Consider the following 14,918-nt stretch of genomic DNA (forward strand, 5'->3'; position numbering starts at 1 on the left):
AGTCATCATTGCCCACCGCCAACTCTTTGGCTACTCTTTTACCAACGGATTGATCGTAACATTATAACGCCCCCACGGTTGAAAGGGCGAGCATGTTTGGTGCGACGGGAATTCGAACCCGAGACCCTCGGATTACGAGACGATACGCCTTAACCCACCTGGCCAGGCCGGGCCTGAAAGAAAATTCAGAGAATATGAACGAAGGTGATTTATTTAAAACATTTTCGAGGCCTGGCATGGCTTGGAGGCTAAGGCACTCGACTCGTAATTTGCGGATGTCAGAGGACTCGAATCTCATACCTTAATATGATTCTGTCCCTTTCAGCCGTGGGGCTTATGTAATGTCACGATCAATGCTACCTTTGTTTTGTAAACATTTTTCTCTAACATATCGCTTCAGGTAGAGCAGATAGCCCACATGTAGCTTTACGTGAAATTTAACAAACAAATAAATATTTTTACAATATCTGGTATGAGAATATAATAACGTAATTCACCGACGAATGGATGACAGAGAAAATGTACTTACTAAAAATTAAGACAAACAAAACTAACTGACAGGTCAACAACAGAGAACGGATACAACTTTCAGATACTTCTAACAGAAAAGATTAAACCATAGTTTCAAAATATAAAGTTAAAAGGGTTTTTAATGGCGATTAGAGCGATTAAACACACGAGAATGAACGAAAAAGGGTTAGACAAAGATTTCTGACAGAAAACTAGAAGTTATAGAAGATATATGAACTAGGATAGATAAGAGTTAAAATAAATGAAAACAGACAGGTTTGGCGAAATATATCAAAAGAAGGCAAATAGATTCGATTTGTTTGTTTCTTTTTAAGCACATGGAGATCCACAAGCAACCAGATGGGGAGAGTAAGTAGAAACAGGATGTCCAAAACGTAGAAGTGACAGAGGGTTAAAACAGTTCCTAATAATTGTTAAAAAATGAAACAAATAGAAAATATTGTGGAGCAAAAAAAACAGAGAAGGTAAACTATTAAAATCTGGTTAAAAGAAACACAAAAACTTAGAAGATGGGAAATCCATCTTAACAGATAAAAGAAACAATGACAATTAACAGAGATTGTTCTGTGTTACGTGCAACAACAATAAATCAAATTGCTATAAAACGTGGACTCTGAGACAGACCCAACATGAGAACAAAAATATAGTAAACTATATTAAACAGCAAGCAAAGCACAAATAACAATTATAAGACAGTAAGGACGTATATAAAGGTAATAAAAGAGATATAATATGCAACGCACCGTGTATAACGTGGTGAATTCCTATGAAGAACTATCAGGTAGATGTAAATAAATAATAATGAAAGGATGGTATAGATAGTATGAATAATCAGAAACCTTAGAACATTAAAGTTGCAGAACATAAAACAACATACAAAATGATTAAAAGGAAATAAAACGGAAAATAGGCCTATAATTACTGAGACAACTTCTATTACCTGTCTTAAAGATAGGAATGACATTAGCCAATTTCCAATCTGTTGGTACTTGAACTTTATTCAAGGACATACTACTCCCCGCTAGTACAGCAGTATGTCTCCGGATTACAACGCTTAAATCAAGGGTTCAATTCCCCTCGGTGGGCTGAGTAGATAGCTTGATGTGGCTTTACTATAAGAAAAAGACACAAGCACGTGCTATAAATTGTGGAGGATGGTTCACACATCTTGTCCTTTACTTCCTTTAAAACGCTTGGGAAAATATTATTTGACCGATAATCTCTATCATTTAAATTTTCCAGCTTTAGTTTAACAATTTCAAAATTTATGCAATTGTCTTGTTCAAGTTCGTTTTCATCTATCAATTCCTCAAGATGAGGAATACTGCTTTAGCCTTCATTGGTCAAAACCGAAGTAAAAGCAGAATTTAATAATCTAACAATTTCATAGTCATCAGATATAAACTTTCCTTTGTCATTTCTCAATTATCTTAACCCAGTTTGTTTAACCCTAATGTACTTAAAAATCTTTAATGTTAATATTTATGTTTTAATCAAATGTTCATCATGCATCATTTTGGATGTCCTATTTTCCTAGCTGACCAACTTTCTTTACCTTCAATAATCTTCTATAATACCAGTTCTTACGTTTGTGGTGCTTTTCTCTAATTTTCTCTTTCACACGCTTTGTGAAACAACCTGTTTTATTTACTTACAGTTACCCCTTTCATTTTGTAAGGAATATATTTGTTTTCGATATTAAAAATTATTTTCTTTAAATATTTTCCACGTTTGCTCAATATTTCCAAATAAATAAACTGCCCAATCCAATTCACAATAGATAATTCTTGTAGTGTCCCTTCAACTTCTGCGCTTTGAAAATTTGGAATAAAAACATGATTATTCCCGACTTCCATATACAACAATACACCAAACCTAATACAGCAATGATCACTTGTATTTCCATATACAACAATACACCAAACCTAATACAGCAATGATCACTTGTATTTCCATATACAACAATACACCAAACCTAATACAGCAATGATCACTTGTATTTCCATATACAACAATACACCAAACCTAATACAGCAATGATCACTTGTATTTCCACATACAACAATACACCAAACCTAATACAGCAATGATCACTTGTATTTCCATATACAACAAAACCTACAGCAAACCTACAACAATACACCAAACCTAATACAGCAATACCTAATACAATGATCACTTGTATTTCCATATACAACAATACACCAAACCTAATACAGCAATGATCACTTGTATTTCCATATACAACAATACACCAAACCTAATACAGCAATGATCACTTGTATTTCCATATACAACAATACACCAAACCTAATACAGCAATGATCACTTGTTTTCCATATACCACAATACACCAAACCTAATACAATATTTCCACATACAACAATACCCAAACCTAATGCAGCAATGATCACTTGTATTTCCATATACAACAATACACCAAACCTAATACAGCAATGATCACTTGTATTTCCATATACAACAATACACCAAACCTAATACACCAATGATCACTTGTATTTCCATATACAACAATACACCAAACCTAATACAGCAATGATCACTTGTATTTCCATACAACAATACACCAAACCTAATACAGCAATGATCACTTGTATTTCCATATACAACAATACACCAAACCTAATACAGCAATGATCACTTGTATTTCCATATACCACAATACACCAAACCTAATACAGCAATGATCACTTGTATTTCCACATAGAACAATACACCAAACCTAATACAGCAATGATCACTTGTATTTCCATATACAACAATACACCAAACCTAATACAGCAATGATCACTTGTATTTCCATATACAACAATACACCAAACCTAATACAGCAATGATCACTTGTATTTCCATATACAACAATACACCAAACCTAATACAGCAATGATCACTTGTATTTCCATACAACAATACACCAAACCTAATACAGCAATGATCACTTGTATTTCCATATACAACAATACACCAAACCTAATACAGCAATGATCACTTGTATCTAAAGTTCCATCAATTTCTACCTTCTCAACGATTTCTGTGTTATAAGTTAACAATAAATCTATAACAGCAGCATTTCTAATAAGTTCCTTAACCAACTGGTGAAGACATCCATCTTTAAACAGTTTCAAGAAACCTTTGTTCCTCATAGGTTGACTCTAGCATCTCCAAATCAATGTCTGAAATTAAAATCATCCATAATTATGACTTCTTTAACATCTGATATCTTAACCTCACGATAACAGGCTATCCTAAATACAATGAGGATCCAACTGTAATATTTATTGTTTATCGATTATTGGGGTCCTCTGCCGGAACATCGGTAAATCTACAGATTTATAACGTTACAATCAAGGGTTTGTGTTCTCTTGATGGATACAATAGATAGTCAAATGTGGATTTGCTAACAGAAAAAAGTCACACAATATTATTGGATCCCTTCAGATGAAAAACGGTACGTCTGCGGACTTATAAAGTTATAAACCGGATTTCGATACCCATGATTGACAAAGTACCTCTGTACTTAATCACAGAAAACAAACAATCTATTATTGGCTGGCAATTCATGTTTCACCCTGTACTTTAGCTTTCTAAAAAGAACAGCATGTTTCTGTAAGAAAGGTAACTTCAAGGAGTAGTAATAACAACATTTGTACTGAAATTGCTTTTTAAATGATTAGTACTAATTAATATTTAGTACTAGTTATTAATAATAATTATAAAAGCGAGTACTCCTTTTGAAACTGTATCACGTCAGTGCAATTGGTTGACACTGTTGTTTTGGTTTTTAACTAATTATGTAACACAAAAGAAGAATAAGAAATTTAAACTTGTTACTATGACATTTACAGAGATTATCAGAACTTGTGATTCTGTCATTACATAAATTTTGTTATAAAAGTAAATACTGTACAGTATTGTAAAGTTCTGATGACCTATTGAGGAGATTTTAAATGTCATCTCAAAGAACAATCTGTGACATCTCTATCCAGGCAGTACACCTGTTACACCAACATATGTGACATATTTGGTCAATAAAGTGAAGAAAGGATCTGTAACTTTCTTTATTATATTCCTATGATCGTTAAGATTCATATACATAAAACCTATTTCATGTTGAAGAAAACAAAGTACAGGTGGCACTGAGCTCTGTAAATTATAGTTATTGTACTATTCTTCAGTCTGGGGAGTCTCCATTGAGTAAAAAGGTTTGGTTTTCAGTAAAAATATTGGTGATATGACAGAACCAATTTAAATTTAAAATTGAACCAATATTTTTACTTTCGTGATAAATCTTATGCACTTGACTCTAGGCTACGTGATTCAGCATCAATGGTTTTACATTAGGCTTATATTATCAACTCTTACCACACTTATAAGGTTTCACGGCATTTCTTCTTCTCTCACGGACTTGCACCCCGTCACTAAAATTGTATTGGGCAGACAGTTATCGAGTTATTCTATCAGGATAAATGCATTTTGCCTTTTATGACTCGTCCTATTTCGAAAAATAAAGCGTGATGTGATGTGATACATACTGGATTTTATATAGCCTAGATTGTTTTAGTATATAAATATATTTATATGCACATATTGTTACTAATATTTATTGTTTGCCCTAAATATTCTTTTATATTTCCTGCTCAGGTTTTACTGAACTCGAAACATATTTATTTGTTTCATCACTGTCGCTAGTTGCACTGAATATTCAGAATAGTGTTGTCCATCCTTTCGTTCATTATATTCAAACTACTTGTCTGATTATTATAGTAGTGATTACATATTTCGCTTTCAGTATCTGCATTTTTAATCTGTTTAACAACACCCATTTTAGTTTCCTTTAATGCACGGAAAATTTAAAACAATGCGATTCCAAAATGTAGCCGTGACGAAATATTAATGTTTTATATTGAAATTTCAGGAAGATTAGACGTTCTAAGGTAAAAAAAAACTACGAATAACGTTTCTTCTGTCATCTTGGCTCTTAAAGCGAACAATATATCGTATTTTAAAGATTTTCTTTGTGCCGAAACCAAAACGTTTTGCACCTGAATAACTAAGACAAAAGAAAGAAATATATAACAGTTAGGGCCCTACAATCCTTGGGTTTATTTCAGTGAAATGCAGTAATCCTAAAAAATATATATATATATATATAGTTAGGAAGAAAAAGACAGATTGGATCAGTTTCATAAACAGTTTGGTTATTTAGATTCTCTTTTTATTTTTTCTTTAGAAAGAATCTAATGCACTGCATCGAAGTGCAGTCACTGTTCTCCGATACTTCTAATTATGATCAATAACAAAATTCAACACAAGTTGCGAAGGAATTTTCTTTCCATACACGTACGATCGGCGTTTCTTTGTCCGAAGGGTTTATCTAGGTTACGTACTATGTCAGCATTTGGCAGATCGGTATCGACTGGAGGATGCGGGCTTTTTATGAGCATGCGTAGAAGGATGCAGAGCCTGTGTACTCCCTAGGGACATTTTGCAGTCGCAATATATTAGGATGAGATCTAAGTTGTTTTTTTTTTCTCTTTAAATAGAGTTATTGGAAAACAAAGTGACTCCATCAAACACAGACAATTCATTTCAAGTTATCCATAATAGTATGTGTATGCATACACACACATATATATATTTATTTGGAAGTGGCTTTAGTTGGAATGATACACATTTTGGGAAGGTTTTGATTGTGAGCATTCCTGTCTTGTGTGTCTGTCTGTTACAATGTTTTGAACACTATGTTCAACTATTCTTCAAGACTTAGCACACACACACACACACACACATATATATATATATATATATATACAGTCGCCTTTTTCATTAGCTTACGTAAAACAATATCACAGATCTGGCTCTATGGATGTGCACCCACGAATTTGAACATATAAAAAATAATAAACAATCTCACAAGCGGTTGTAGTTGTAACAGGGTTTTAAAAATTAGCTGTCACATCATATATAAACCTTGAATGAAAGCAAACAGATATTAGTTTGTAATGCTCAAACAAACGGTTATTAAAGACAAAAATCAGAATAATCTAACAGAGTTTTAGTGAAACAGCTGTTATAGCATAATAGTTTTACACTATAACTTCGTGCTTTTGTGAAGCCAGGAAAAGGTATTGAAATCCGATTGGTATTCCATAGACCAACTGAATAGCTACACTTCCATATTTAAGGATTATATTTTCACCTTTTATTGCTAAGTAAATTAAGCTAGTTAATACTAACAACAATTACCTTAATAGCTCCTTCAATCTTGATTGGCTAAATATTTCTTATATTTAATATTTCCGTAATTTCTTTGTAGTTTGAAGTTTGCGCAAACCGACATAAGGACAATTTGCACAAACTGTCCCTAGTTTACAGTGAAAGACTAGAGGAAAAGCAGCTGGTAATAACCACCCACCACCAACTCTTGGGCTACTGTTTTACCAACGAATAGTGGGATTGACCAGAACTTTATAATGCACCACGGTTGAAGGGGCAAGTATGTTTGATGGGACAGAGATTCGAACCCGTGATTCTCAGATTGCGAGTCAAGTGCCCAAATCACCCGACTATTAAGATGAATAAAATCATAAAATTATTAACGAAATAATTTAATATTCGATGTCATTCATTGAGCATTATTAGTAGAATAATAAATAAAAAAACAACAGAAATAAACAAACAGCTTAATATTTGTCCTAAATGATTGTAAAGCATTATTAGTTAGTTTCAAACCCGATATCGAAAACGCCCTTCAGACTTAAGCATAAACGTGAGACATTCAATAAAGAAACAAAGGGTGAAAAACATCCAATTCTTAAAACAGATGTAGCTGAGTACGTCTTATTTTGAAAATTATTTTAATGCATTCTTAACACTAAACGTCAATATTCGTTACAATGAAGAAACATCTAGATTACTTCGTTTGAAATTTATTGACCACAGAAACTTCCATCTAATAAATACAAAATATTTTACTGATATTAATTGTTATATGTAATGTAAACTCGACTTTTTATAAGGCACTGTTTTGACAGAGCTAAGTATATCTGTTATATATCTTGAAGCTGCAAAAGCAAAACAAAGTAAGAAATACAATATACATTTACATAAAAATATTTAAAGGACTGGCAGAAAGAATGAACCATAAGTCAGTCAATAACACCAACCATCTTCCTTGTTATTGACTAAAGCTTTGTGAGAAGAAGCAAACATATTTGAAAATTATTTACCTGCTTGTAATAAGCACAAAGCTACACGCTGGACCATTTGTGCTGTGTCCGTCACGGGTATCGAATCTCGATTTTCAACATTATATGTGCCACTGGTAGAGTCTAGAAAAGGAAAATGTGTAATAGTAAGAAAGGAGACAACTTGAGTTAAGAAAAATCTGTAAAATTCTTAAGAATAAAAACTCAAAACGTTACGAAGTGAAACTAAATCCTTTAGAAAGAAAGTGTGTATATCAAAAGAGATTGTTTGTTGGTAAACAGTTTTGAATTTATAACTTGGGAACTACAACCTAGAATGTCGACTTGCTAAAATTTAAACTGAGTTTCTAAAAAGAAACGTTAGTTATAAATATATATATAAATATATATTAATAGATTGTTTAGGCAGATTATTCATGATGAAAGTTTGTAGAATGGACGACAACTGCCTGTTGCGGAGACACAAGTGTAGAGGACGACGTTTCGAAAGTCTTCCGTTTTTCGTTTGAAGAAGTTGTATTTTGTTTTCAGTGATGAATATAAAACATTCTGCCTGAGGCGTATCTACTTCCTACTAAACTTGCTGATCATTCTCTCTCTTTGGTTTAAATCCCAAAACATGATTATTTCAATGCTGTTAAAATACACGACAGAGGGTAATATCCCTTCGTTCAAATACCATCTTTGTTAACCTTCTGTGATAACATGAGAATTGTGTTTCCAAAAATCAAGGATGTGGACTGATGTTTATTAATGGTGTTTTTAATATTTTGACGATTAAAAAAATGGCAAACACTTATAAACGGTTTTGTATTTGTATTAGTCCTAGGACTGGATAAATTAGATCTACAAAGTAAATGCATATATCGCTTAAAATAAATTACAAATGAGTTTACTTATTCAATCGTTCAGTAATTTCAACCATGTGCTAAACGTGACTAAAAATACGTATGAACGATCAGTTTTCCCCAGCACAGAAATAAGATATATACAAAAGTAAATAAACACAGAGTTACTTTCTTGTAATGTTTAATTTTACAGGTACTATATTTAAAAAGTACTGTTTGTTGTGTGGTTTTATTTTTTGTTAAATGCAAAGCTACACAGTGAGCCATCTATGCTCTTTTCTCCTGTAGGGTATCGAACCATAATTTTCAGTATTATTAACTTGCAGATTGAAACGGGTTCGATTCCCCGTTACACCAAACATGTGCGCCCTTTCAGCCGTGGGGGAGTTATATGTCCGGTCAATCCCACTATTCGTTGGTAAAATAGCAGCCCAAGAGTTGGCGGTGGGTACTGTTGAGTAGCTACCTTCCCTTGGTTCTATCACTGCTAGATTAAGGACGGCTAGCGTAGATATTCCTTTATTACTTTTGTGTAAGACGTAAAATAAACTAAACGAACAAAACCAATCTGTTTCACATAACAGTGTGCTAAGTTTCTTACTAATCTGTTTTACTTAACAGTGTGCTAAGTTTCTTACTAATCTGTTTTACTTAACAGTGTGCTAAGTATCTTACTAATCTGTTTACTTAATCTGTTTTACTCATCTGTTTTACTTAACAGTGTGCTAAGTTTCTTACTAATCTGTTTTACTTAACAGTGTGCTAAGTATCTTGCTAATCTGTTTTACTTAACAGTGTGCTAAGTTTCTTACTAATCTGTTTTACTTAACAGTGTGCTAAGTTTCTTACTAATCTGTTTTACTTAACAGTGTGCTAAGTTTCTTACTAATCTGTTTTACTTAACAGTGTGCTAAGTTTCTTAGTTTTACTTAACAGTGTGCTAAGTTTCTTACTAATCTGTTTTACATAACAGTGTGCTAAGTTTCTTACTAATCTGTTTTACTTAACAGTGTGCTAAGTTTCTTACTAATCTGTTTTACTTAACAGTGTGCTAAGTTTCTTACTAATCTGTTTTACTTAACAGTGTGCTAAGTTTCTTACTAATCTGTTTTACTTAACAGTGTGCTAAGTTTCTTACTAATCTGTTTTACTTAACAGTGTGCTAAGTTTCTTACTAATCTGTTTTACTTAACAGTGTGCTAAGTTTCTTACTAATCTGTTTTACTTAACAGTGTGCTAAGTTTCTTACTAATCTGTTTCACTTAACAGTGTGCTAAGTTTCTTACTAATCTGTTTTACTTAACAGTGTGCTATGTTTCTTACTAATCTGTTTTACTTAACAGTGTGCTAGTTTCTTACTAATCTGTTTTACTTAACATTTCATCCTAAATCAGACAAGGTCTCATTATTCAATTATTATTTATACTACATTAATTTACAGATATTTTACTAGTGAATTTAATGGTACTATACTTTTAGATAATGTTACATTCTAGTTAGAAGTATGCTTGAAAAAAAAAAGTTGGTAAACACAGCGGGAAAAATATATAAAGAAATTTAAGGCGGGATATTCCTTTGGGTCCTAATTACATTTTCACGAAAAACATAAATTTTCGCTTGCATGAATCTTCACCTACGAAGAGTTGTCTTCGTGCGGAAATGTTTTCCAGTAAGTTAATTGTTAGTTTTAAACTTGCAACGCTTTGTGTAGCCTTACGCCAAACGAAACAACTTGAACATCATGTGAAAATTTGTAAAAAAAAAAAAAGGTATTTTGTAAAGGAAATGATATAACTGTGTAACATATAACTAGCACTTATCAACCGAATTTAAATTAAGTTCACTGTTTCTATTTAGATGTTATTTGGAAGAAACAGAATTTATGTGAAACATCTATGACGGTAAAAATCAATGTGATTTCTAAAATTTGGGTAACTTTGTTAGGACGGATATTCCAAATCTTTTTGCTTAATATACAGTTCTAAAGACCTTCCATCGATGCAAAGATAAAAAACAAACAGTTATGTAATTAACTGAAAACAATCTATATAAATATATTAGTACTGTCTGTTTTATGTCCGTGTAACTACTTTACATGTTGTAGATGGATCTTCGCCACATTTTTGGTATAGACGTTCAACGGGCCATTGGGGAAATACATACAAATTTGGCACGAAGATCGTTTTGTCTCCATATGAAAATACACGTTAATTTACGTTCTCACATTTTGTGTTTTGGAGTTTTATGGGCCTTTTTGTGAAGCAACTTATAATGTCCTAAGATAGCCTTTCATTAATCGTGAATTTTCATAATGTTCTTCCAAGACACAGGTACTACAGCTAGTTATATAATAAACCATTATATATTTGGTTTAACGAGAAATTAGTCAAAATAATTATCACTATATGTTCTGAAAGAAACCAAGCCTTTGTAAGAAATACTTTTTTATTCATATAATAAGTACAATTACTCGTTGTTTAAACCTTAGAATAGTGATAAGGGTTCGTTAGACGTTATTCACAAATAAAACGTGTTCAAACGTACTTCTAAAAACGTATTTAAATATATAGACATTTCGCTATGATAGTTTCTTTACGACCCGGCATGGCTTGGTTATTAGGGTGTGTAACTGTTAATCTTCGTTCGAATCTCTTCAACCAACAAGTTCACTTTTTCAGCCGTGGGAGGGTTATGAAGTGACGGTCAATGCCATTCTTCGTTGGTAAAGAGTAGTCCAAGAGTTGGCGGTGGGTGGTGTTGACTTTCCTTTAGTTTATCACTTCTAAATTGGGTACAGCTAATACAAATATCCCTCGAGTAGATTTGTGTGAAGTTTAGCTAAAGAAACAAGTGTATTTATTTCAAAACTTTCTATAAAGTATTTTGGATCAGTTGATAACGGAGTCTAACTGAGATAATCATAAAAAGTGAAAAAAGCTCGCATGGATATTAAAATACAACTGAGAAAACTTTACTTGTTAAAAATACACAACAGCAGATAAACAATGTTATTTTCTTTTAGTGTTTCCATGCAGTAACAAGAAAAATGGAAGGCGTTTTAATAAAGGTGGGTTTATGGGACATTCGTGTCTTGCATCCAGTTTTTATTAGATCCAATATTTTGACCCTTTTCAGAAGGCTTAATGACAAACTCTCCCCATGGCTGACAGGGCCAGCTTGTGCAGGAACAGTATACGCACTCAGTGCTCTAATTACCGAACTGTTGCCGGCGTGATTTTGAACGTTGCATACGTAGAATAGTTCGCAGTGTTTTGTTTAGACAATTTCTTTATTGGAAATTGAAATAAAAAATACTAAAAATAGTATATATATGAGAATACTTAACAGAGATGAAATAGTTGAAATCAGTGGAAAATAATAATACTTTTCTTAACGAAGTTGAAAGGCTGAGCATCATATTCACTAAAAACTAATATTTCTGTATTATACGGTCGCTTATTTCTAGTTACTAATACGTCTTCTATACACCAATATGCACTACAGAAGTTAAACAATGTTAAATAAATACAAATAAATCACAAATATACGAACATATAACAATATTATACGAACTTTTGCACCGACAAATATTCATCATACGGACAACAGCACTGAACTTGTATTATTACGTTGCGTATAAATGAGAATCTTATAATATAGATTTCAGAGTAAAAACAAAACACATTACTTTAGAAAATGTGGTTTACAAGCTGTTATATTAAAATATATAAAGTACCTAAGATAACTGAAAAAATGACCATTTTAAATAACTTGTACTAAACCATAGATTCCATTACAAATTTTACTCTGTTCACGTTAGGACTTTTCTTATGGAAAAACGTTCTTTACTTTGCTATTCACTTTCCTTATTAATTATTTTCATTTCTTATAATGTTGGCAGGTTTTCCAGTTATAGCCAATTCTCTTATATTACAGACAGTTTGGCCCGTACCTATTATGTTATTTATAACATTTTTATAACGAGCGTTTTGTCTGATGAACTTTATTACATAGACCCACACAAAGGTCACTTTATACATTTTATTCATTATACCCGAAATACATACTTTGGCATTTGTGGAAAGAACCCATGGCGTTGATAAGGTTGTATAATTAACGAATACCAGAGTCATTTACACAGTCCTAGCACATATGTTAATTTGTATACGATATAGGACGTATAGGTTGTTCTTTTCAGCTAACGGTCAAAAACATTAAACAGCAACTAAACATTTGTGCTGAAAAGAAAACGTGGTCTAAGAAACAACCTACACAGTCATGTGCTGTGTTCTAATGATATAACTGTCACACCCAGTAGTAAATATGACTATGAAAATATCGTCCAAAATTATATTCCAGCAGTTTTAAACAAGTCATTTCAATGTGTAGGTTGTATTTCGCATGTATAAATTGGCCCATTAAAAACAGCATAAGTAACTTTTGAAACGTGTGGAGGTTTAGTTTAGTTGAAGTGACCTTAGAAAATCCGGTATACCTTTATTTATTGTTTAAAGACACTTTAAATTCGTTATTTAATTGAAGATGGAAAGGTCTATGTTAGATGAATATATTTATTTGTATGTTTTTAGTTGAATGTAATAAGCACGTTGCTTTACCGGCTATGTATTAATACAACTAAATATGCTATAGATATTTCACTTTCGATTTCCTTTGTAAACTATAGAAAAGTCAGATTTACTTTCTTTTATTAATTATGGATGAGTCTATTCAGATATTCTTACAAAGTCAATTCCAACGATTCATCTTACAAGAAGAACAGTGTCTTTTGTCAATATTTTAAAGCCATATCTGATAGTAATTAGAACTATAAATCATCAAAATAATGTGTTTACTCAGCGTTAATTATTTCAGCAAAATGTAACTGGTTCTTTACAAACCAGGAAGTTCATTTTTGGTTAAATGTTGTTTACTGGTTCTTTACAAACCAGGAAGTTCATTCTTAGTTAAATGTTATTTACTGGTTCTCTACAAACCAGGAAGTTCATTTTTAGTTAACTGTTATTTACTGGTTCTTTACAAACCAGGAAGTTCATTCTTAGTTAAATGTTATTTACTGGTTCTCTACAAACCAGGAAGTTCATTTTTAGTTAAATGTTATTTACTGGTTCTCTACAAACCAGGAAGTTCATTTTTAGTTAAATGTTGTTTACTGGTTCTTTACAAACCAGGAAGTTCATTCTTAGTTAAATGTTATTTACTGGTTCTTTACAAACCAGGAAGTTTATTCTTAGTTAAATGTTGTTTACTGGTTCTTTACAAACCAGGAAGTTCATTCTTAGTTAAATGTTGTTTACTGGTTCTTTACAAACCAGGAAGTTCATTCTTAGTTAATTGTTATTTACTGGTTCACTACAAACCAGGAAGTTCATTTTTAATTAAATGTTATTTATTGGTTCTTTACAAACCAGGAAGTTCATTTTTAGTTAAATGTTATTTACTGGTTCTTTGCAAACCAGGAAGTTCATTCTTAGTTAAATGTTATTTACTGGTTCTCTACAAACCAGGAAGTTCATTTTAGTTAAATGTTATTTACTGGTTCTTTACAAACCAGGAAGTTCATTTTAGTTAAATGTTATTTACTGGTTCTTTACAAACCAGGAAGTTCATTTTAGTTAAATGTTGTTTACTGGTTCTTTACAAACCAAGAAGTTCATTTTTAGTTAAATGTTGTTTACTGGTTCTTTACAAACCAGGAAGTTCATTTTTAGTTAAATGTTGTTTACTGGTTCTTTACAAACCAGGAAGTTCATTTTTAGTTAATGTTATTTACTGGTTCTTTACAAACCAGGAAGTTCATTTTAATTAAATGTTATTTACTGGTTCTTTACAAACCAGGAAGTTCATTTTAGTTAAATGTTATTTACTGGTTCTTTACAAACCAGGAAGTTCATTTTTTAGTTAAATGTTGTTTACTGGTTCTTTACAAACCAGGAAGTTAATTTTTAGTTAAATGTTATTTACTGGTTCTTTACAAACCAAGAAGTTCATTTTAGTTAAATGTTGTTTACTGGTTCTTTACAAACCAGGAAGTTCATTTTTAGTTAAATGTTGTTTACTGGTTCTTTACAAACCAGGAAGTTCATTTTTAGTTAAATGTTATTTACTGGTTCTTTACAAACCAGGAAGTTCATTTTTAGTTAAATGTTATTTACTGGTTCTTTACAAACCAGGAAGTTCATTCTTAGTTAAATGTTATTTACTGGTTCTTTACAAACCAGGAAGTTCATTCTTAGTTAAATGTTATTTACTGGTTCTCTACAAACCAGGAAGTTCATTCTTAGTTAAATGT

The 14,918-nt window shown here is 31.9% G+C and overlaps 1 long non-coding RNA gene across 2 annotated transcripts in view; it reads right to left on the minus strand.

The window, feature by feature from the left end:
* Window positions 1-1,476: 1,476 nt before the first annotated feature.
* Window positions 1,477-14,918, minus strand: part of LOC143228150 (uncharacterized) — a 63,994-nt gene continuing 50,552 nt past the window's right edge. For both annotated transcript variants that reach the window (XR_013015219.1, XR_013015220.1), the window contains exons 2-3: window positions 7,782-7,883; window positions 1,477-1,643 (exon numbers count right to left, since the gene is read on the minus strand). This is a non-coding gene — a long non-coding RNA (uncharacterized LOC143228150). The remainder of the gene's footprint in view (window positions 1,644-7,781; window positions 7,884-14,918) is intronic.

This window comes from Tachypleus tridentatus, chromosome 10, assembly GCF_004210375.1.
Source record: "Tachypleus tridentatus isolate NWPU-2018 chromosome 10, ASM421037v1, whole genome shotgun sequence".
Taxonomy (NCBI): Eukaryota; Metazoa; Arthropoda; class Merostomata; order Xiphosura; family Limulidae; genus Tachypleus; species Tachypleus tridentatus.